Source organism: Miscanthus floridulus, chromosome 2, assembly GCF_019320115.1.
Source record: "Miscanthus floridulus cultivar M001 chromosome 2, ASM1932011v1, whole genome shotgun sequence".
NCBI lineage: Eukaryota > Viridiplantae > Streptophyta > Magnoliopsida > Poales > Poaceae > Miscanthus > Miscanthus floridulus.
In genome coordinates, this window is record NC_089581.1 from 129,101,606 (window position 1) to 129,125,695 (window position 24,090).

Sequence of the window (24,090 nt, forward strand, 5' to 3'; positions counted from 1 at the left end):
CTTCTAATGATCACATGTGATGAAGCAACAAAACAATCAATTTCACTCTAATGTTGCAATTCCATGTTTCACATGTTTCATGCCTTTGTTGCAATTTTAACTTGCCACATTCCTACCATGTTGCCATGTTTCAAGGTATGAGAAACTCATGTTGCATTCACATGTTGCACTACTACCATTCACAAGCAAATCAAGTATGAAACAAATAGAATTGCGAATGTTGCATATGTATGTTTCAGTGATAATGGCATGATGAGATAGATGATGCATATGTTTATGAAATGAAATGCACTTTTGTGGAAGCTAGACACCTAGGGTGTTATAATGATGAGGATAAAAAGAAAAAACACAAGAAGGAGAAGAAGGAGAAGAAGATGACCTTCTAAAAGAAGAAGGGTGGAGGCTATGTGGTCACTTGGGATAGTGATGGCTCTTCGGATAGTGATGACTCTAGTGATGATGGCAACAAATCTATCAAGAAAGCACTAGCAAGCATAGCCATCAACAACAAACCCTCCATCTTCGATACTCCATCGACATGCCTCATGGTAAAGCCTACCAAGGTAAAATATGATGTAAGTGATGATGATGAATATGAAAGTGATGCTTGTAGGAGTGATGATGATGATAAAGAGTACTCCAAGGAGGAGCTCATGGATATGTGTGAGCAAGTGCACACTTGCTTTGAGATGAAGAGAAAAGAGTGCAAAGAATTGCATAAGAAAGCCAAATTTCTTGAGCAATCTCTTGATGAGCTCAATGCCACTCGTGAGAGGTTAATGGAAGCCCATGAGAAGCATGGCAAAGCTCATTCTAAGCTTGAAAAGGCTCACTCCTCTCTCATCGAGCAAGTCAAAATAGAGGAAGCCAAGAAGGAGCAAGTGATTGTGTCTTATGATGTGGGACTAACATGTGATATTATTGATGAATCTTTTCACAACCCCATTATAGTTGCTCCCACTAACACTTCTTGTAGCACTTCCACTTTAACTTCACTTTTGAGTGATGGTTCCACTTGTGATGCCTCACTAATGGTGGAAATGAGACCCTCAAGAAGGAAGTGAATGAGCCCACTTGTGCCTTAGGCAATGCCTATGGTGGAGATGCCCGCTTGCTAAAGTGCTTAGGTAGCCAAAGGTTTTCTCTCAATAAAGAGGGATTAGGCTATACCCCCAAGAAAGGCAAGGTGACCTTTGTCACTCCCAAAGCTAGGTTTGTGAAGGGCAATGGTCAGTTTTGCAATAGATGCAAGTAAGTTGGGCATATAGAGTAATATTGCAAGAATAACAAGAACAAGCAACCTAATGTATCCTCAATTAGATTTTATTCTTGTTACATGCTTGTTAAGGGTGCCAATAGTGTGAAGGTTAAGTTCATTGGTACATCAATTATGAGCCTAAAGAAGAAAGTCATTTGGGTACCAAAGACCTTAGCAACTAACCTTTAAGGACCCAAGCAAGTTTGGGTACCTAAAAGAAACTGAACTTCTTTTGTAGGTCAATTATAAAGCCAGAGGAAGGCATTGGGTGCTTGATAGTGGGTGCACACAACACATGACCGATGATCCAAGAATGTTCAATTCAATCAATGAAAATAAGAGCAATGTGATTGATGGTATCACATTTGGTGACAATGGCAAAGGCAAGGTCAAAGGTCTTGGTAAGATTGCAATATCCAATGACTTGAGCATTTTCAATATGCTACTAGTAGAGAGCTTGAACTTCAACCTATTATTAGTAGCTCAATTATGTGATCTTGGTTTCAAGTATATATTTGGTGTGGATAATGTAGAGATCATAAGTGTAGATGGCTCTAACTTGATATTCAAAGGATTTAGATATGAGAATCTATACTTGGTTGATTTCAATGCTAGAGAAGCTCAATTGTCAACATGTTTGATCCCTAAGTCCAGCATGGGTTGGTTATGGCATAGAAGGCTTGATCATGTTGGAATGAAACAATTAAACAAGTTGATCAAGCATGATTTAGAGGCTTGAAAGATGTCATATTTGAGAAGGATAAGTTATGTAGTGCATGTCAAACCGGAAAGCAAGTTGGTAACACACATCCTAAGAAGAGCATGATGAGCACATCTAAGGCATTTGATTTAGTGCACATGGACTTATTTGGACCAAGCACATACACTAGCATTGGTGGAAACAAATATGGATTTGTGATTGTGGATGATTTCACTAGATACACATGGATATTCTTTCTTATAGACAAAAGTGATGTGTTTACAACATTTAAATCATTTGTCAAGGGCATTCATAATGAGTTTGAAACAACCATCAAGAGAGTTAGAAGTGACAATGGTAGTAAATTCAAGAACACTAGAATTGATAAGTTATGTGATGAATTTGGAATTAGACATCAATTCTCGACCAAGTATACTCCACAATCAAATGGTCTTATCAAGAGGAAAAATAGAACACTCATTGACATAGCAAGATCAATGTTGAGTGAGTACAATATAAGTCATTCAATTTGGGCCGAAGCAATCAACATAACTTACTACTATAGCAACCGACTCTATTGTCACCCCCATGATGGAGAAGACACCTTATGAGCTGTTGAATAGAAAAAAGCCCAACATAGCATACTTTTAGGTTTTTTGTTATAAATGCTACATATTGAAGAAAGACACTAGATTGAGCAAGTTTGAAAAGAAATCTAATGAATGTTTTTGCTTGGTTACTCCACAACTAGCAAGGCATATAGAGTTTAGAATTTAGCTAGTGGTACTCTTGAGGAGGTTCATGATGTGGAGTTTGATGAAACAAATAGTTCCCAAGAGGAAGATAAGAATCTAGATGATGTGAAAGGCACTCAATTAGTCAATGTAATGAAGAATATGGACATTGGTGATATAAGACCTAGAGAGGTGATTGATGTTGAAGATGACAAAAATCCAGTGCTCTCTAACTCAAATGTGCAAGCTAGTGGTTCTCATGATCAAGTTCAAGCAAGTACTAGTGATAACAAAGTGCAAGATCAACGACAAGTGGCTAGTTCATCATCTCAACTAAGTGATTAATCAAATGCAATCAATCAAGTGCAAGTGCTTCAACCAACCAATGTTGTAAGAGATCATCCATTGAATACTATCATTGGTGATATCTCAAGATATAGATGAGGCTTTGAAGGATGTTGAAAGGTTGACACCACTCTCTTCACCAAGAAGCTTGGAAATGACTTGTTTGTAATGCAAATATATGTTGATGATATCATATTTGGGTCAATAAATCAAGATTTTTGTGAGGAGCTTGGCAAGATGGTAAGTGAGTTTGAGATATCCATGATTGGAGAGCTTAGTTACTTCCTTGGTCTTCAAATCAAGCAAATGAAGAATGGCACATTTGTGAGTCAAGGCAAGTATATCAAGGACATGCTCAAGAAGTTTGGAATGGATGATGCTAAAGCTATTAGTATACTAATAGGGACAAATGGAAGCTTGGATAGTGATGCTAGTGGCAACATGGTGGATCAAAAGATGTATCGGTCTATGATTGGAAGCCTACTCTATGTGACCGTATCAAGGCCGGATGTGATGTTTAGTGTATGCATGTGTGCTAGATTTCAAACCTCACCAAGAGAAAGTCATTTGAAGGCAACAAAGAGAATATTGAGGTACTTGAAGCATACACAAAATGTTGGATTGTGGTATCCTAAAGGAGCAAGATTTGAGTTGATTAGATATTCGGACTCCGATTATGTGGGATGCAAAGTTGAGAGAAAGAGCACATCGGACACATGTCAACTATTGAGAAGATCACTTGTGTCTTGGTCATCAAAGAAGCAAAATAGTGTAGCACTTTCAACCACCGAAGCGGAGTACATTTCGGCCGGTAGTTGTTGTGCTCAATTACTTTAGATAAATGCTACTTTGAGTGACTTTGGAATCAAGTTCAAGAAAGTGACATTGCTATGTGACAATGAGAGTGCAATTAAGTTAACCAACAATCCGGTTCAACGTGCAAGAACAAAGCACATTGATGTCCGCCACCATTTCATAAGAGGTCACCAACAAAAAGAGGAAATTTGCATTGAGAGTGTGGGCACCGAAGATCAACTTGCTAATATCTTCACCAAGCCACTTGATGATAAGAGGTTTTGCAAGCTAAGAAATGAATTGAACATACTTGACTTCTCCAATATGTGTTGATGCACCCCCACTTATATGGCATGCCTCTCCTTCGAGCAATCCAAGGTAAAAGTTGATTGGCATGGAATACAACCTTGCTAAGGACATGTTTAGTGGATCTAGACATATTTCACATTTGAATAGGCTCATTCATGAAAATCAAATGAATTTGATACTTGTATGGTACCACTATTGCTTGTATGCTTGAAATGATCTAGTTGTAGCAAATGACATATTTGTGGGGTTGTAAACCTAGTGTTTGATCTAGAAAATAAGCTATAAGTGTTTAACTCAATATGGTACAAGATAACCCTTATTTGGAGGTGTGAAGAAGCTTGTCCTTGGATCAAACTGAGTTAAATATCTTTTGCAAGTGATCTAGATTGAACCAAATTAGAAAAATGATCCTCACTTCACATGGTTTCACCCCAACCTATCTAAAATTTGAGCTCACCTTTTTGTGCTAATTGTTAACAAAGGAGGAGAGAAATTCACAAAGATAGTAAGATAGGAGAAGCAAACAAATGAAATGATATTGTAAGGGGATCAATCAAAATTGCACACAAGTAGGGGGAGCAACCTCATAAACTTGTATGTTGCATTCAAATGTGCATTTCATATATTTGCTTGCATGGCACAAGTTTTAAATTTCAATATCCATGCTTGTGTGGTGTATGCTAGTTGTAGGTTTGAATGATGAAATGAAAAACTAGCATGCATAGGTTAAGTAACTAGACTCATGCTCACATTATGAAAACTAGACCTTTACTTCTAATGTTGATTTCACAGGGTATTCTAGTTTTTGTGTATGTCTAGTTACTAATGGTGCTAAGGATGGTATATTGGTGCACTCCGATTGGTATCACGCTTTAAAGGTCCATCTCTTATATCTTAGCATCATTTGGTAGACATTGTCTCCTATATTTCCTATCTAAGCATATGTGCAAGCTTTAATCTAAATTCTTAGCACATATGTAGAGGGAGCAATTACTACCATATAGGGTTAATGAAACTTGTCTATATCCTTTTACACATGGTAAAGATGCTTGGGAAAGCAACGTTGATTCAATTAAATCTCAATTCATATCTTTGTGTAAGGGTTGTCATCAATTACTAAAAAGGGAGAGATTGAAAGCTCTAGTTTGATTTTGATGAATTGATGAAACCCTAAGTGCTAACCTAGTTTATCAAAGTGATTATGAGATAGGTGGCACATTCCAAGTGGTGAAACAAATGAAGATCATAACATGATAATGGTGATGCCATGATGATGATCACATGTTTGGACTTGGAAAAGGATAAAGGAAAATAAAAGGCTCAAGGCAAAGATATAAGTGGTAGGAGCCATTTTATTTTGGTGATCAAGACACTTAGCGAGCGTGATCACATTTAGGTTCGATAGTTGTACTATTAAGAGGGGTGAAACTCATATCGAAATGCAGTTATCAAAGTGCCACTAGATGCTCTAACTCATTGCACATGCATTTAGGATCTAGTGGAGTGCTAACACCCTTAAAAATATTTATAAAAATATGCTAACACATGTGCACAAGGTGATACACTTGGTGGTTGGCATATTTGAGCAAGGGTGAAGAAGATAGAGTTGAAAAGGAGAAAGTCGTGCTGTTCATAGAGTGACCGGACGCGTCCGGTATGGTGTCCAGACACGTCCAGTATGTGGCTCGGTACTGAAATGAAGACAGTGACCGGACACATTCGGTCGCTACACTGGACACATCCAGTGTGAATCAGCAAAGTCGATGTTTAGTATAATAGTTGATCAGACGCTAGGAGCATCTGGTCCGGAGTGACCGGACAATTCAGTTGGCCTAGAGCGGCTCCGGGAGCTCTCTAGACTCGACCAGACGCTGAGTCTCCTGCGTCCGGTCCATGTGACTGGATGTGTCTGGTCAGCCTTGGGTTCTCTTTGGACTCGACCGGATACTGTGGCTCAGTGTTTGGTCATTTCTAAATAGCGCGTCTGGTCGGCCCTGGGTGCTCTCTGGACTCGACCGAACGCTGCGGCTCAGCGTCTGGTCATTTCTAAATGGTGCATCCAGTCGCATGGGACTCATGGTAGCAATGGCTAGTTTATTTAAAATGGGACACATGGCGGTCAGGTAGCTACTGGACACGTCCGGTATGGCGATCGGACACGTCTAGTATACATGACCGGTGCATCCCGTGCACACGACCTGCGCGTCCGGTCGATGTGCAGTCAGCCCAATAATTGAGCCAACAACTCTATTGATTGGGAGTGTAACACCCTGGTGTTATGCCAGCATTTAGGTACTACAAATCATGCATATTATGCATCATCAAGCATCCTAATCATACATGCCTAATCATGTAAATAATAACTGAAACCCTGCATCGAAACATATGAAACATGCTCGCAAAACATGAATGTTGCATACACTTGTTTGGAGTTGTTTTTGCCCAAATTATGCTTGCTAGGTTAGTAAAACATGTTTGGCTATAATTGTAAATCATCTAGAATTATTTAGCGCAATTTTTGGAGCAAAGTTTGTATTGAAATTATTGCCAAAATTTGCTTTAAAAATAATTCTCCAAAATTAGGGTTTTGAGTTAAAATTGACTTTAATTTTATACTTCAAAATCTAGCAAGAATTGGACTTTGGTCATAAAAGCAAAGTTGTAGAAGATTAAATTCTAAGCCACTTTTATTTTTGGGCCATTTTCAAAAGAAGTCATTTTCTTGCTCAAAATGATATTTGAAAACTGGTATTTGAAAATTTCTTAAAAATAGAAATTGAGAAAAATGTTTTCTCCTTTCGCGGGCCGTCGCCTCCTTTCTTGGCCCACGACCGAAGCCGGCCCAGCTTGCCGCCGCGCCCACCGCTCGCGTGCCCCGCGTTCGGCCCAGCCTAGCTCCGCGTCTGGCCTGCCCCGCGCCGCGTCTAGCCTGCGCTGCGCTGCGCCGCGCCGTTCCCGCGCGTCGCGTCCCGACCACGCCAGAGCGCGACCGCCGCGTGGCGACCATGCGCTGGCGATGCCCACCACGTGGTAGCCATGGCCTGCCTCGCCCTCCACGCGCACGCCTTCTTCTGCCCACAGCGCTGCGCTCTCCACTCCCCTCCCTCATTCACTCAGCAGCAGCGACCGTAGCGGCAGTAGCTCCCGCGCGCGCCACGAGCTCCGCCACCGCGCACCACGCCTCTCCGGTGACATACCCCCTCCCATGCCTCCATTCCTTGATTCCCGCTGCCAGCAGCTCCGTCTAGCCTCCCTGCCTCGCTTGCGCTCGCTTGCGGCCGCCGTCGTCGAGGTAAGGACCGAGCTTGGTCGCCTCCTTCCTCTCCGGCGAGCGCGCTGCCATGGCCATGTGGTTCGTCACACCGCCGGGCCACCTCCACCATCCCAGTTGGTGCGGCTCGGCATGGCGTGCACGCTGGCACCACCCGCGCCACCGGAAGGGCTCGCCGCCGGTGAGCACCGGCCGGCGGAGCCCCTCCCCTGCTCTCGGGTCGCTAGCCCGCAGGGCCCAGCCGCAGTGGCTGGTGAGGGCTCTGGGTGGCTGGCCAGTGGGACCGGTTGACCCGTGGGGTCCTGCCTGGCAGCCCCTCTGGGTGCACAGCACCGAGTGCACCCAACAATTTTGTCAGCTGAAGTTTAAAAGGATTTCAAAAATGATTTTTCAGATTTCTGTTAAATGCTTTGGAAAATGTTTGTGTACTCATTTTGGCTCCAAATTTGTTGAAACAAATTTTGCTAGGTTCCTTGTCACCAGATCTACATGATAAAAATATCGCATGTCATTTTTGAGATACTTTTCTGTAGAGCTTTAATTAATTCTTGATATTGCGGATATCTTATAAAATGGTTAGTAAATCCTATATGTATCAGAAAAATATGATTCCAAGTTTGTTACTCTTCTTGTGTAATGTACTTCCTAGGAAAAATATGTGTCATGCATGTACTGTAGAAAAATTATGAGGTGTAGTTCAAGTGCCTTTAATGGCTGATTTTTGTTATTTTTGCTAGAGAGCAAAATTTGTATAAAACATGCATGTGATAATTTTTATACAGTGATTATTTGTTGTGTAGAACATAGGAAAAATATTTCATCTAGTGTTTGACACTTTTCACAGTACAAAGTATTTTTATGTTCATAATCATGCCATAGCTTGTTATTTTTGTGTAGGCTAATCCACTCATTCAAATACCATAAAAATCTGAGGGTAGACTACTTAGGGTAGTACTGTGCTATGGTAATTTTCTAAGATTTTTCTAAGTAAGAAAAATAGATGTTGCTATTCAAACCTATTATTAATTAGGGTTTAATCAAGCATTGCTTTATGTGTGATTAAGGAATTAGTGAAGCTTTGGTGTATCTTTGAAGCATTCAATGAGATGTGTTGACTTAGCATATTAGTAGTAGAAGAGAATGCAGTAGATGACATGTGCTTATAGTATATGTTCTTGGATGATGTTGACTACCTTGCATTCAAGCATATCCATTGTATTCATCTCATCCAATGCATCGATTGCATAAGCACTTACGCACATGCATCATACAGGATCACAAACTGAGAACCCAGTCATCATACTCGAGGAGCCCAAGGTGCAGCCGCAGGAAGTGACCGAAGCCGATGAGGAGAACGTTGAGGAACTTCCGGAGTGCCCCGATCACCGCCCGAGCTCCTTCGAGAGAGGCAAGCCCCAGAGCATTTTCTCCCCGGTTTGCAATTATTAATTAAATACTTTACTTTAATTGATGCATTACGTTCAGGAGTTGTTTGCAACCGTTGCTGCATTATACCTTGTCTACCTTTGTTATACCATATCCTTATTACCCTGGTATCCGCAATCGAGTCAATGCTTAGCTGGCTTAGACTGGTAGAAGTCGGGTGATTTCCTGTCACTTGCGAGCTATAGGTGGTTACCTGGATCTACTTGGATAACTATGTAGTCATGGTATAACTAAGTGTTAAATGAAGTTGAGACCGGACAGAGACTTGCAGAGTTTTGGGCTGTAGTGCTTTCCATCTATGTCGATTAAGGACCGACCATTGTTGGGCCTCGAGTCATGTTGAACGCATGCCTTACATTTAGCTAGCCGAATAAAGTACCTTTCGACCACGAAGCTGAGAGATTATTCAGGCCGAGTAGATTACCCGCAGCGCACTGTACCGGAGCAGGTGTGATAGGACACGGGGGCGAGATGATAAGACCAAAGTGCAGTCGGTCGGCCCCCGGGTACATGTGGTTCCTAGCAAACTCGAGATTCTTAGATAGTTGACTCGGTGACCAATACCTCACTTTAGCGGGTGAGTAAGGTTTGTGTAAGGAATAAATCACCAGCTGGTTAGGAATCGATTCGAATCGCCATCGCTCCTGGATAGTGAGCACTTGACTTGAGTTACTTCATCATAGTAATGTTGATGGAACACTTGGACAGTTATAATGGATATGACAATATGGAAGTTGTTAATGATCATTGGTTATCATTATCTGCTTAATCACATATTTGCTCTAGTATAGGTGCAAATCTAGTCGACAGGTTATAAATAATTAACTTGACAATAATGCTTTTAGAAAGATTCTTGAAATGCTAAAAATGCTTCTTTTTGCAAATGAATCAACTACCCTACTATAAAGCCCTTCATAATCCTTGGTGTCACTTTATTTTCGGTTATGTCGGGTAAGTCTAGCTGAGTACCTTCTCGTACTCAGGGTTTTATTCCCACTTGTTGCAGATGGGCAGATGTATTACGGCAACTGTATCAACTGCCTTTATCCTGTGATGGGTGATGCTTAGGACCAGGGGCATGGTCATTCCTTACATCTCGTCGGATGCTTTTGTTGGAGATGATCATTAGCTGGCACTGTATTTGAACTCCGTGTGAGTGTATGTGGTTTTGAACAAATGGCTTCCGCTACTTCTATTTGAACTCGTTTTGTAATAACTATGTTTAAACTCTGATGTATCTGCGATGCGAACTTTTATGTAATATGTGATGGTGACCGCTAAACTTATTACGATCTTGGCTGGGATGTGAGTTGGTTTGAAATCCTTCATGATTTCACAGACTACCGGGTTATATGGGCTTAAGTTTGCTAAATCGTCTGCCCTGGTGGATGATTTTCTTACTTAATTTCGTATAATTGGTCGGTTCTATTACAGGGAGTGTCTATAAATACCATTTGGCTGGCTCTAGCTCACTCTCTTAGCCATTTGCATTGACATAGCAACCTTGTGAGCTTAGCCAAAGCCCTCCCACTCATCTCCATCATTGATTCATCATCTTTGTGAGATTGAGAGAGAATCCAAGTGCATTGCTTGAGTGTTTGCATCTAGAGGCACTTGATGTTTGTGTTTCGCTGCAGGATTCGCTTGTTGCTCTTGGTGGTTGCCACCACCTAGATGGCTTGGAGCAGCGAAGGAGGATTGGCATGAGTTGGTGATTGTTCGTGGCCATCTCCGATGATTGTGAGGGGACTTGTGCCTTCCCCAGTGGAGCGTCGAAAGGTAACCCTAGTGGATTGCTTGTGTTATTAAGTTACCTCACTTGTGGGTAGGTTCTTGTGGTGTCCGATTGTGTGGAGGAGGTTCGTGCAATACCTCTTAGCCACCGAACCAACAAATATTGGTCGACACAATGGGGACATAGCGTGTTGGTAAGCACATGAACCTTAGGAGAAAATTGGTTGTCTCTTGCCCTTTGGTATTCTCCCAGTGATTGATTTAGTGTTCATCTTGTGATTGGTTCACTCCTCTACACAATGGTATAATCATCCTACTCACTCATTTATATTCGTGCAAACTAGTTGTAGCAAGCTCTTTAGTGTAGTTAGAATTGAGAGCTTGCTTTGTTGTTTTGTGTTCATCTAGTGGAGCTCTTTAGTGTAGCAAATGTGAGAGCTCTTAGTGAGTAGTGACTTAGCAAATTGAGTGTCTAGTGATCATAGTAACTAGAATTGTTGGATAGGTGGCTTGCAATCCTTATAGAGCTACAGCAAGTTTGTATTACGCTATTTGTTATACTAATCAAATTGCTCTAGTTGGTTTGTAGATTTTTAAATAGGTTATTCACCCCGCTCTAGCCATATTAGGACCTTTCACATGTACAAACCCTAACTCTCTCTCTCCTTGACACGCCGCCAGGTGCCTTAAAGAGAGGGGAACTGTTAGCGCCCGGACGTCCGATCCGAGCACTAGCGTCCGGACACTCACGCCAGCTACGCTTGCTCGTGTGACCGCCCGCACGCCTACGTCTGCTTCACGTGGGGGCCATGTCGCTCCGTTTCCTACGCATGCGCGTCCACGTGGGGCCACGTCTCGATCTGCGCCCGCTCTCATTTCCCATGCCTACCGCTCGTGCCCCTCCGCTCCCACACGCATGCATGTGGGCCCAGCAGCTGCAAGAAGTGGTTGTGCAGGTGGGTCCCACTACAACATTCAAATACCTGATATATTTTTACAACATCCAGATAAAAACTTTGCAACATATGTCTAAAACAGATAAAACATTTGGGACATACAATTGAAACCATTGTAACATGTGCAACATCCCGATCTACTTTTGAAATATCCAGAAAAAAACACTTGCAACATACAAAAGAAGACAGATGAAACACTTAAGACATACGTTTGAAACACTTGCAACATACGTGTACAAAAAACGGATGAAAGATTGGGGATAGATGTTTGCAACATACGTGTACAACCATTGCAACATAAACAACATCTCGATCTACTTTTGAAACATCTGCATAAAACAATTGAACATAAATCTGAAAATAACTGAAATACTTGAAACATAAGCTTGCAAAACATGTCTAAAAAAACGTCCAGAAACACTTGGAACATAGCATCACTGCGTGGCCATGATCTACCTGGTGGGGAACTATGGTGGCGCTAGAATCCCCTTCCTGCCGATGATGCGAGGTGGACTGCTTCCCCTTCCACGACGGATGAGGTGGATCTGCGCGGCGCTAGATGGTGGCGCTCCCACTCTTGTGCTGGCCCGAGCTGTCGCCGCTCTGGTGGAGAAGGCCGTGGTTGGTTCAACGCGAGCTGTCGCTGCTCCGGTGGAGAAGGCGGCCGACGAGCTAGAGAAGGCTGCGGTAGGCCGGAGGCGCGGTGGAGAGGTTGGAAGGCGGTCAACCGGGAGGCATGATGGAGAGGGATCAAGGTGGGCAGCCACGCTCGGGCATGGTGGAGATGAAAGCCGTCAGGCCCTCAGCCACCGTGGAGAACGCCGGGGCGACGCGGCGGAGCGCGTTCGCTCGAACTGTGGTGTTTTTTTCTAAAGAATGAAGACAACATGCTACGGTTAGGGACTTGTGGACGAGGGACTACGACTATTGGACCATTGGGTTAGTGTTGTGGCCTACGAACGGGAGCGTCCGGAGGATCGAACGTTCTCACTATAGCATTTCATAGAAAATATCATGTCAATTAACGTCTTAAAAAAGCTTAATCTACAACTGAAAATATATTTTAGAGGCGCTTAAGGCCCTATTTGGACCTCTCCAATTTTTGCCCGTTTTTAAGAATTTAGTTTTTGAAACTAGGTGAGCTTCAAATAGGCCAGTTTTTGCCGGATTCTAAAAAAACCAGGAAGGTGTTGGTACCCAGCTTTTACCAGTTTCTTATGACCCCATGAGCAATAAATGAAGCCGGATTTTTAAAAACTGAGGGATCTAAACACCTCCACCAATTTTTACTCAGAATACAAATTTTAGAGATTAAAGGCAAAAATTGATTTTTAAGAATCTTAAACTCATCCAAACGTGCCCTGAAACGGCGGTAGCCCGCATGTGGAGCACTGGAGCGTTGGTGGTGCGGCAGTGAAGCGCACCCGTCTGCTCGGGGTCGCCCAAGAGCCAGTCCCGGGCTCCAGGCTGCGCTGATTCGCGGAGAGTCGCGTCGCGTCCATTCTCAAGCGCCCAACTCGGATTTTTTTTTGAAAGGCGACTCGGATTCAACGTTGGCAGAAAAACGGCCCAGCAACCTATAACGGCCCATAAGTGCCGAGCATTGTACATGGCCTGATTGCCGCTCTTCGCAGCCGCGAGGTCGGGCGCCGCCTCCTGCCCGCTCTCCTCTCCCTCCCTCCTCCCCTTCGCTTCGTCGCCGCCTCTCCCGCTCCGCCTCCCCTCCGCCGGACCGGAGTAGGATCCTCCTCCTTGTCGTCCTCTCAAAGAATCGGCATATCAGACAGTAAGATTTTTATCCCCATGATTTTTGTGGAAGCTGAATCTAGTCTAGCCTTTCAAAAAGGCGTGGTTGAAATAAGTTGTTCCAAACAGGGCCGCCCGAAGTCTGTGTCGCGACACCTCAGTGCCGCCGGCTCCTCCTTCCTCCCCTCTCCTCCACCTTGACAAGCGTCGGCAAGATGGTGAAGAGGAGCAAGAGCAAGAGCGTCACGCTGCGGCAGAAGCACAAGGTGCTGCTCAAGGTGAAGGAGCACCACCGCAAGAAGCGCAAGGAGGCCAAGAAGGAGAGCAAAACCGGCGGCCAGCGGAAGAAGGTCGAGAAGGACCCCGGGATCCCCAACGAGTGGCCCTTCAAGGAGCAGGAACTCAATGCGCTCGAGTCCCGACGCGCGCAGGCGCTCCAGGAGCTCGAGCTCAAGAAGGAGGCTCGCAAGGAGAGGGTATGCCATGTCTGCCGTGCCCTGCACTACCCTGACCCTCCCACCCACTACTACCGCTGGTTCTATGCCTGCTGTTAGTCTCTGTCCAGAGCAAATAGTTTTTCGGTCTTAGTGTACGAATCCACCTTCATTCCGTTTAATTGCAACCCCTACCTTCCTGTCCATTCAGTTTTCATTGTGAAATTAACTTTCTTAGATGCTTCCCTATATTGGTAGTGTATACATAGTTACCATCAGGAATGCAAATGGGGCGGTGTGCGCTGTGATGTTCAGAGTTCAAAGTTAGACATAAATTGTTAAAATAAATTCAGAAATTCTGGAATGACAACGTATTTTACTATATTTCAATGGAAAATAAACTAGCTGTTTTTCAGTAGTTGATTAACACATTCCACATTCATCACAAATTACAGGTTTGGTGCAGATTGAAAAAAAAAGTTATGCGCTAGGCTATTATTGAACAAACTAACACCCTCTCGCTCTAATAAAGTGGTCATTGTTGATCATCTGTCTTGACACAATCTAGTCATGGTCAGTATGAATGCCTGAATGAAAGCCATGGAGTGAAGGAAGGACCGCTTTATGTGTCATTAAAGCCATACTCTAACTGAAAGTTAAGAAGAAGAGGGGATACTAATTGTAAGCTAATTGAAGCAGAACATACATTTATTTGGATTGAGCCCGGTCATCCATGTAGAGCAGAGTCCATGCCAGGTTCTCTCCAATGGAGTAAGCCATGCTACAATGCTAATAGTCAAATGAATTTGATTTGGATGTGCCAATGGGGATGATGAGATGGAAAAAAGGCTCTTTTCTTCAGTGGCTGCCAATGGAGTAAGACGTGCCTGATCTTGCTTCATCTACTCTCTTTTTTTAACGCAACTTCCTCTACTCCTCTAATGGGGTAGTTGTAAATATAAACAAACTCATAATTAAACAGATAAGTAGACACATGAGCACTCAGCCTAGTCAATTGAGTTGACAATATTTGCATTCTTAGTGAGTAACATTAGCTTCAAGATTCTGTTTGTTTGCTCAAACTGTTACTGATTGCTAATAATTGAGAGCTACTTGCCACTTGAGTGGACATGATTGAACTTGCTGGTGGATTGGGAAAGGAAGCTGAGAAGGCATTCTTCAGCAACTGTAGCTCAGGGAGGCTCACAAGTCACAATGGAGAGAACAAGGCCGAAGGCGGAAGAGCCGGCGCCAGGAGAAGGAGAGAAGGCGGTGGTGGTGGCAAGCTACGAGGCTGACACTAGAGTTGCCAACTCTGCTTGGAGGCGGACTCAGAGCGGGAGGGCGGCGGTGGTGGATTGGGAGATGCAGGATGTGTGGCGCTGCTGGACTATGCTGGTTGCCCATATCAGTCCGCTCCATTTAAGTGGGTTAGCTTGCGGGCTTCAGCAGGTTAGTGGCGGGTGCCAGCCCAACGGGTTGGCGGCGTGGCCCAAACCATTTGCAAGCCTAGTTAGTACTTAGTAGTTGCCATCTGGTTGATGGCTTGCTATCTTTAGTATCTGCCATTATAGTTTTTGTCCCAACCTTTGTTGTCCCTTATTACAACCTAAGGCTTGTTTGAACCAATATTGCTGTATGTATAATTGTGTTCTCTTGTGAAATTCTGGTCATTGATCTCAGACAAGATGGATGCTCATCCTTTATTTGGGTCTTTTCACTTCACATTTTAGGCTCACTCTGTCAGGATCATGAAATTTCACATAGACTGGACCAAGCAGTGATTAATATTGTCACCCTTAGTTAGGTTAGGCAGATGAATTATGTGTTCCTTAACATCTATTTATGTTCTTCGTCTAGTTTTATAGATACATCTATATCGCTTTCGTTGTGATGGTTAAACAATGAGACACTACCTTTTTCAGGCTCAGAAGAGGAAGCTAGGATTGCTTGAGGATGAGGACATTGCTAATTTGGCATCTGCAGCTTCCGTGCAGGGCAGTGAGTTTGCAGCAAAGGATGCAGCAAAGGATAATGCTCCTTCAGCAGTGGCAAAGGGCAACGGTAAGTTTCTTATCCCCCACTTGTGGTTTAATTGCCCTACTGCATGCAGTTACATTATTGACCAAAGATGTTAAATGTGTCCCAGATCATTCTGAGAGGTCTTTCTACAAGGAGCTTGTTAAAGTAATTGAAGCTTCCGATGTGATTCTTGAGGTTCTTGATGCTAGGGATCCGCTGGGCACCCGTTGCATTGACATGGAAAAGATGGTTAGGAAGGCTGATCCAAGTAAACGGATTGTACTGCTTCTCAACAAGATAGGTATTGTGCAGTGTTTTGTTATGTTTAAAGTTTACTCTGTGGTGGTTATGCCATCCTAAATTTCAACTTCTGATTCTTGAATTATAGATCTTGTTCCCAAGGAGGCGGTAGAGAAGTGGCTTACATATCTAAGAGAAGAAATGCTAACAATTGCATTTAAGTGCAATACCCAAGAGCAAAGGACGAAGGGCAGGCTTGGTGCAAGCGGTAGAGTCTTACCGCCTGTGACCGGAAGGTCTCGGGTTCGAGTCGTGGTCTCCTCGCATTGCACAGGCGAGGGTAAGGCTTGCCACTAACACCCTTTCCCAGACCCCGTACAGAGCGGGGGCTCTCTGCACTGGGTGCGCCCTTTTTACCCAAGAGCAGAGGACCAAGCTGGGATGGAAATCTTCAAAACTTGATAAAACAAGTAACATCCCACAAAGCAGTGATTGTCTTGGTGCAGAGAATCTAATCAGATTGCTCAAGAATTATTCCAGAAGCCATGAGGTAAATGGTCCTTGTTAAGTGTATGGTTAAGGCTCTATCTATAGGCCCATCTATAGGCCCACTCTATATTTAGCCATGAGGCTCTCTATATATTGTCCCCTTCACCTCTGGAGAGATTGTACTCGGTGATCCCAAAGGTACGTAACATGGTACCAGAGCTATGGGATTAGGGTTAGGATTAGATTAGTCTGATCCACGATCCATTTTTTTCCCCTTGGGATCCTCTCTTCTTCGCACGGCCCGTCGTTGTGCCCTCTCGTCGCCCGACTTCCTGCGTGGACAGCCCGTCGCCGTCTCATCGCGCGTCTTCGCGCGGCCCGTCGCCGTGCCCCTTCGCCCGACGGCCCGTTGCCGTCTCATCGCCCGCCCGCGACTTGGCTCGCGACTCGTCGCGTTGCATCGCGAATCATCCGTCGCGGGGCACGTCGCTCGCGACTCGTCTCCGTTGCGGGGATCGTCATCTGCTGCTTCCGCTCGTCGCCTCTTCAACCTCTTCAATCTCCGTCTTCTCTGTTCTACCCGCCTGTTGTTGGAACAGAGCAGAGGAGGTCCTGATCGTCATCTGCTTTCGCTCGTCTCTGCTCCACGCCTCTTCAGTCTCCAACTTCCCTGCTCTGCCCGCCTGTGGGAGCAGAGCAGAGGAGGTCTTGCACGTTCAGCAAATAGAGGGGGTCCTCTGCTTCTTATACCACAGTGGTAACAGATCGTTGCCTCCCTCCTCCTTGGTCAGCTGTTAGCAGTTGTTTCCATCATGTCTCAGTCTCAACTCAACGGAATTGTCATCCGTATCACTTTAGAGGGTCCAAATTATCCTGAATGGGCCTTCTGTGTAGAAACTGCTTTAAGGGGTCATGGTTTACTACATCATTTAACTGACAATGCCCCTAAGCCTAAGGAGGATGGTAGTAATGCTACTGTAGTAAAGGATTGGGGTATCAATGATGGCAAAGTGATGGCTGCTATGGTCAATAGTACTAAACAATCCTTGATTATGAGTCTATCTAAGTTCAAAACTGCTAAGGCCATATGGGAAAATCTAAAGCAGCGCTATGTACAGGACAGTGGGGCTCTTTTACATAGTCTTATGCAGCAAACTCATGTCATAGAGCAGAATGATATGTCCATTGATGAGTACTACTCTGCTTTTGATCGATTGATGGGATCATTGACTTCCATGGTACCTGAATGTTCAGCTGATTCTTGTCCAGCACATAAATTTATTGAAAAGTTTTTCACTTACAGATTTGTCATGGGAGTTCGAGCTGAGTATGATTCCATCCGTACACGGTTGCTTCACAGTTCTTCTGATCTCACTATGGCAAATGCTTTGTCAGATTTGCTTGCAGAAGAAACTCGTCTCAAGTCCCTGTCCTCTACAGTGTCTCATGGTGTGTTGGCAGCTTCTCGGAGGACTAGTGCACCCAATAGTACCTCTGCCGAACCTTGTAAGCATTGTGGCAGGACTGGTCATCTTTCAGAAAATTGTTTTTCTCACCATCCAAAGAAGTTGGCTGAGTATCGTGCACGGCGTGCTGCTCATGGTGGTCGTGGTACTGGTTCCACTCCTAGAGGCTTAGTTTCAGTGGCTACTTCCTCGACTCTTAGTGCTCCCTCGGCTTGGGTGCTTGATTCAGGCGCTTCTTTTCATGTGACCTCTGATCAGTCCCAGCTGGTTGCCTGCAAGCCGGTCCCTGATGGTGCTTCTGTTCAGACAGTTGATGGTACATATTGTCATATCACTCATCAGGGTTCACTTTGCAATAATCACTTTTCTGTACCCAATGTTTCCTTTGTACCTCAGTTGTCTATGAATCTTCTGTCGGTTGGTCAAATTACCGACCAGAATTGCTTTGTTGGTTTTGATGACTCATCTTGTTTTATTTAGGACCGTCGCAGCGGGAAAGTGATTGGGACTGGCCATCGTCGTAAAGGTGCTTCTAGCCTCTACGTTTTGAACACTCTATGTCTTCCTTCGTCCGTTCCATCTACAGCTCATGTCTCATCCGCTGCATCGTCTTCAGCCTCTTCATTTGCCAAGTGGCATCATCGCCTTGGTCATCTTTCCGGGTCTCGTTTGTCGTCCATGATAAATAAAGGTTGTTTAGGTCATACCTCTATTGAGTCTAGCTTTCATTGTAAGGGTTGTAAGCTTGGCAAACAAATACAACTTCCTTACCCTTCTAGTGTTTCTCGTTCTGCTAGACCTTTTGATATTATTCATACTGATGTATGGGGTCCTGCACCTTTTGCTACAAAAGGTGGCCATAAATACTATGTCATTTTTATTGATGATTATTCTCGCTATACATGGATTTATTTCATGAAACATCGTTCACAATTGTGTTCCATTTATCAGTCTTTTGTTCGAATGGTTCACACACAATTTTCAGCTCCCATTAAAGTTCTTCGTTCAGACTCTGGGGGTGAGTACTTGTCTGCTGTCTTTTGCCAATTTCTATCGTCTGAGGGTACACTTGCACAGCTCTCTTGTCCAGGTGCTCATGCTCAGAATGGTATTGCTGAACGAAAACATCGCCATCTCATAGAGACAGCTCGCACACTTTTGATTTCATCATTTGTCCCTTCTCATTTTTGGGGAGAAGCTGTTTCCACTGCTGTCTATCTCATCAATAGGCAACCTTCATCCAAATTGTCTGATCAGTCCTGGTGAAGTACTTTTTGGTACTCCTAGCTATGATCATCTTCGAGTTTTTGGATGCACTTGCTATGTTCTGCTTGCACCTCGTGAGCGCACAAAATTGACTGCACAATCTATTGAATGTGTTTTTCTAGGGTATAGTCCTGAGCATAAAGGTTATCGATGTTATGACCCTTCTTCCCATCGCATACGCATCTCTCGTGATGTTACCTTTGATGAGGATCGCCCCTTCTTTTATAACCCTTCCACTACCCCTTCATATTCTCCCACAGAGTCCACCTCTTTTTTGAGCCTTCCTCCAAATTCATCCACCGATGATGCCTCTGCACCATCTGATCCTCCTATTTCCATCACACCACCTTTACCTCCTACAACATCCTCGTCTCCATCTCACTCTTTTTCGAAACCACCTATTACACGTGTCTACAGCCGTCGTCCCTCCCAGCTTCCGTCTAGTTCTCCCACCATGGCTAGTCCAGATGAGCCCGCTGCTGATGCTTCTAATAATAACATTGATGATTCACATGTTGATGAGTTACAGGTTGCTCCACGATATAATCTTCGAGACCGCAGTATCATTCATCCTGAAGAGAAGTACGGTTTTCCCCAATTGCATGCTGTTGTTGATGAGCCATCCACTTATCAGGAAGCTTCTCAAATTCTGGAATGGCAGCTAGCTATGTCTGAGGAACTTGCCGCCCTTGATCGTCAAGACACTTGGGATCTTGTTCCATTGCCATCGCACACAGTACCTATTACATCTAAGTGGGTATTCAAAGTGAAGACCAAGTCAGATGGCTCTATAGAGAGATATAAGGCCTGTCTTGTTGCCAGAGGTTTTCAGCAAACTCAGGGTCTAGATTATGATGAGACTTTTGCACCTGTTGCTCATATGACGACAGTCCGTACATTAATTGCAGTTGCAACAGCTTCTTCTTGGCCCATATCTCAAATGGATGTCAAGAATGCCTTTCTTCATGGTGATTTGACTGAAGAAGTTTATATGCAACCGCCCCCGGGTGTTGTCGCTCCTCCAGGATATGTCTGTCGTCTTCGCCGTGCTTTATATGGCCTTAAACAGGCTCCTCGTGCTTGGCATGAGCGTTTTGTCTCCGTGATACGGGCTACTGTCTTTTCAGCTAGTGATCATGATCCTGCTTTATTTGTTCATTTGTCATCACGTGGCCGTACGTTGCTTCTTCTCTATGTTGATGATATGCTGATTACGGGTGATGATAAGGATCACATTTCCCATGTGAAACAACTCAGTGCTGAATTTCAGATGTCTGATTTAGGTCCTCTCAGTTATTTCTTAGGCATTGAGGTCAAGCAATCTACTCAGGGCTATCATCTTTCTCAGTCTAAGTACATACCAGATCTTATTGCTCGTTCAGGCATCACTGATAGTTGAACTGCTGCCACACCCATGGATCTTCACTTGCAGCTTCGTCCCACTGATGAGGTACCTCTTAAGGATCCCTCTCGATATCGACACATTGTGGGCAGCCTTGTTTACCTCACTGTCACTAGGCCGGATATTGCTCATGCAGTCCATATTTTGAGTCAATTTGTTTGTGCCCCAACTTCTATTCATTTTGGACATTTACTTCGCGTGCTACACTACCTACGGGGGACATCATCTCAAAGTTTACTCTATGCGCATGATAGTCTGCTTCAGCTTCATGCTTACTCGGATTCCACTTGGGCGAGTGACCCAACAGATCGATGTTCCATCACTGGATATTGCATTCTTCTTGGCTCTTCTCCTATTGCATGGAAGTCCAAGAAGCAAGCAGTTGTATCTCGCTCTAGTACAGAGGCTGAACTTCGAGCCCTTGCCACTACTACTGCAGAGATTGTATGGCTTCGATGGTTGTTGGCTGATTTAGGCATCTCTTGTGATGTTGCCACAGCTCTTCTATGTGATAATACAGGAGCCATACAAATTGCTAATGATCCTGTGAAGCATGAACTCACAAAGCATATTGGTGTGGATGCTTTCTTTACTCGGTCTCATTGTCATCAGAAGACTATTTCTCTCCAGTATGTGCCTTCAGAGTTGCAATTGGCCGACTTCTTCACTAAAGCACAAACTCGGGAGCAGCATCGGCTTCACTTGATCAAACTCAATGCTTCAGATCCTCCACTTCCACCTTGAGTTTGAAGGGGGGTGTTAAGTGTATGGTTAAGGCTCTATCTATAGGCCCACTCTATATTTAGCCATGAGGCTCTCTATATATTGTCCCCTTCACCTCTGGAGAGATTGTACTCGGTGATCCCAAAGGTACGTAACAGTCCTATCGTTTTCATATAAGGTTTATGCATATATAGCTTCGGTCATCTCTCATCTGTCTCTCAAGTTGATTATTGTTGGGGCATTCTAAATTAGAATGTTTTATCCTTGTTCTACAGCATCCCGTGTGCTTCATTACTTGACTATATTATAATAATTGAACCTTCACTTCCTTTTCCTTGCTTATGTGCATATTACCTTTTATTGAACATGATTAATAGAATCCTTTTGATTTTGAAGGGAGAGCAGCTTCCTACATTTTGTATCAGAACCTAATGACTTCATGCAAATAGTTGTTTTACTTGTGTGCTGTATCTTATCATGACAGTTTTACATGTAGCCCTGTTTCCTGTCTTCAGTTATTACCTTCTTATGCTTCAGTATTCCCTTTTTTTACTACTCTTGTAGGTATGTGTTTTTTGTTCTTCCTTTGTTGAGTTTTGTTATTGTGACTTGCAGCTCAAACTGGCAATTACGGTGGGTATTGTTGGACTTCCTAATGTTGGCAAGAGCAGTCTGATCAACAGCCTGAAGAGGTCCCGAGTGGTTAATGTCGGTTCCACTCCAGGGGTTACTAGATCAATGCAAGAAGTTCAATTAGACAAGAAGGTGAAGTTGTTGGATTGTCCCGGTGTTGTTATGCTCAAATCTTCCAACAGTGGTGTGTCTGTAGCCCTTCGAAACTGCAAAAGAGTTGAGAAAATGGAAGATCCAGTCACTCCTGGTAAGCTAGTTTGCATGTTTCTGTGTCATTTCTGTTAGCTCTTTTGAAGTTTTTTATTTATTTATTCTAGTTATATAGCCTTCTTATTGTTTTATTCTTTAGGTACTATACCATTTGATAATAAGCTATTATATAATGTGACCAGAAGTGGAATACTTGACATGTTCTATGCTTCTCTCTCTTTTTGATGTTTCTAGTTAAGGAGATCCTAAGTATTTGCCCACATGAGAAGTTGCTGTCTCTGTACAAGGTTCCAAGCTTCGGTTCAGTTGATGATTTCCTTCAGAAAGTAGCAACTATATGGGGGAAATTGAAAAAGGGTGGTGTAGTGGATGTTGAAGCTGCTGCGAGAATTGTGCTTCATGACTAGCATGAAGGTATGTCTTAAAATTTTGGTCATTAACTTTGTAAATTCTTGTTAATAGTGACCTGATCCTCTTGTTTTTAGGTAAAATACCATATTTTACACTGCCACCTAAAAGAGATGCTGGGGAGGGCTCAGATGCAGTGATTATATTAGAAGATGGGAAAGAATTTAATATTGATGAAATTTACAAAGCTGAGTCTTCATATATTGGTGGTTTGAAGTCCATTGAGGAGTTCCATCATATTGAGATTCCACCTAATGCTCCACCAGGGATTGATGAAGAGGTGCTAGAGGTAATAATCTTAACGCTAGCGGTTTCCCATGAATTAAGTGGATTTAACATGGTAACCACTGTAGATTTTGTGCCATCTTGTTACCTATTAGTTCTATGTTTTGTTCCTTGTGATGGCCAGATGCATGGCATCCATTGAAAGCATTTTTTTTTTTTGAGATTGTTTTTCATGGCCGCTGGTTCGGGCTCAGCTCTATACGCTTATGTTAGGAGGTTCCATTCAAATCTGTTGACCAACATGAGTTTTTTTAAGATCATCTATGTATAATCCTTGTAAACAGCATAATGAAACTGGCATCATGATAAAAGGGTAGTGCCTGCTTTCTGGTGAAAACACTTTGTATAAGTCATCCGTAGGTTCTATTTGAACTAAATAATTCATATGCAAGAATTTCATACCAATATGCTTTGCTGCAAGCAAAACATGAATGCATTAGGAACATTGTGCTCGGCCTTGTTATTTGATTCTTGTTTTGCACTAACCAGGATGGCAAGAAACCGAGTGAACCCGTCCAGGAAACTGACGTGAATGGTCGCGAAGGAAGCAAGGCAGCCAGTGCTAGCACACAGAACGACAAGTTGTACACTGCCGAGGGCATACTCGACCCTCGCAGGAGGAAAGCAGAGAAGAAACGACGCAAGGCGAACAAGTTCAGCGTGCTGAACGACATGGATGCGGACTATGATTTCAAGGTGGATTATCAGATGGAGGACGCGGCGGCCGCTGGTGAGGACTGTGAGAGCAACGGCGCACGGGAAGATGATGAAGATGGGGACGGAGCCAAGGATAATGAACCGATGACCAGTGTCGATGATGCGTGAAACATTTGGGCCCTTGTGTATGAGTTGATGGCACAAAGTAGATGATTATCATGTCGAGTGCCAGAAACGGCCTACTGGGGGTTGCAAAGTTTTGTGCTTAGTTTGCTTGTTTAGTGAAAGATGATACTCTGAGAAGGTCTGCGGTTGTTTTTGACAGAGGTAAACCCGGCTTTTTATAGAAAGCTTAGAACGTTATAGAGAAGGTTTGCGTTTTACCTGTCCCAGTACCTACTTTTACCTGCTCTTAAGTTGCATTCATCGATCATGATGCGCTATCGGTTTCATTTATTTATCATGAACTCATGATACGTTATCGAGAAAGGTTACCAAGCATGAAATTTATCTACTTCAGAAATTTGATTCTGGTATCATCTAAACCAATATAGTAGTAGC

General features: G+C 43.6%; 1 pseudogene; it reads left to right on the plus strand.

Annotated features, from left to right (window-relative positions):
• Positions 1 to 11,995: 11,995 nt before the first annotated feature.
• Positions 11,996 to 23,892, plus strand: LOC136537053 (guanine nucleotide-binding protein-like NSN1; annotated as a pseudogene).
• Positions 23,893 to 24,090: the final 198 nt, after the last annotated feature.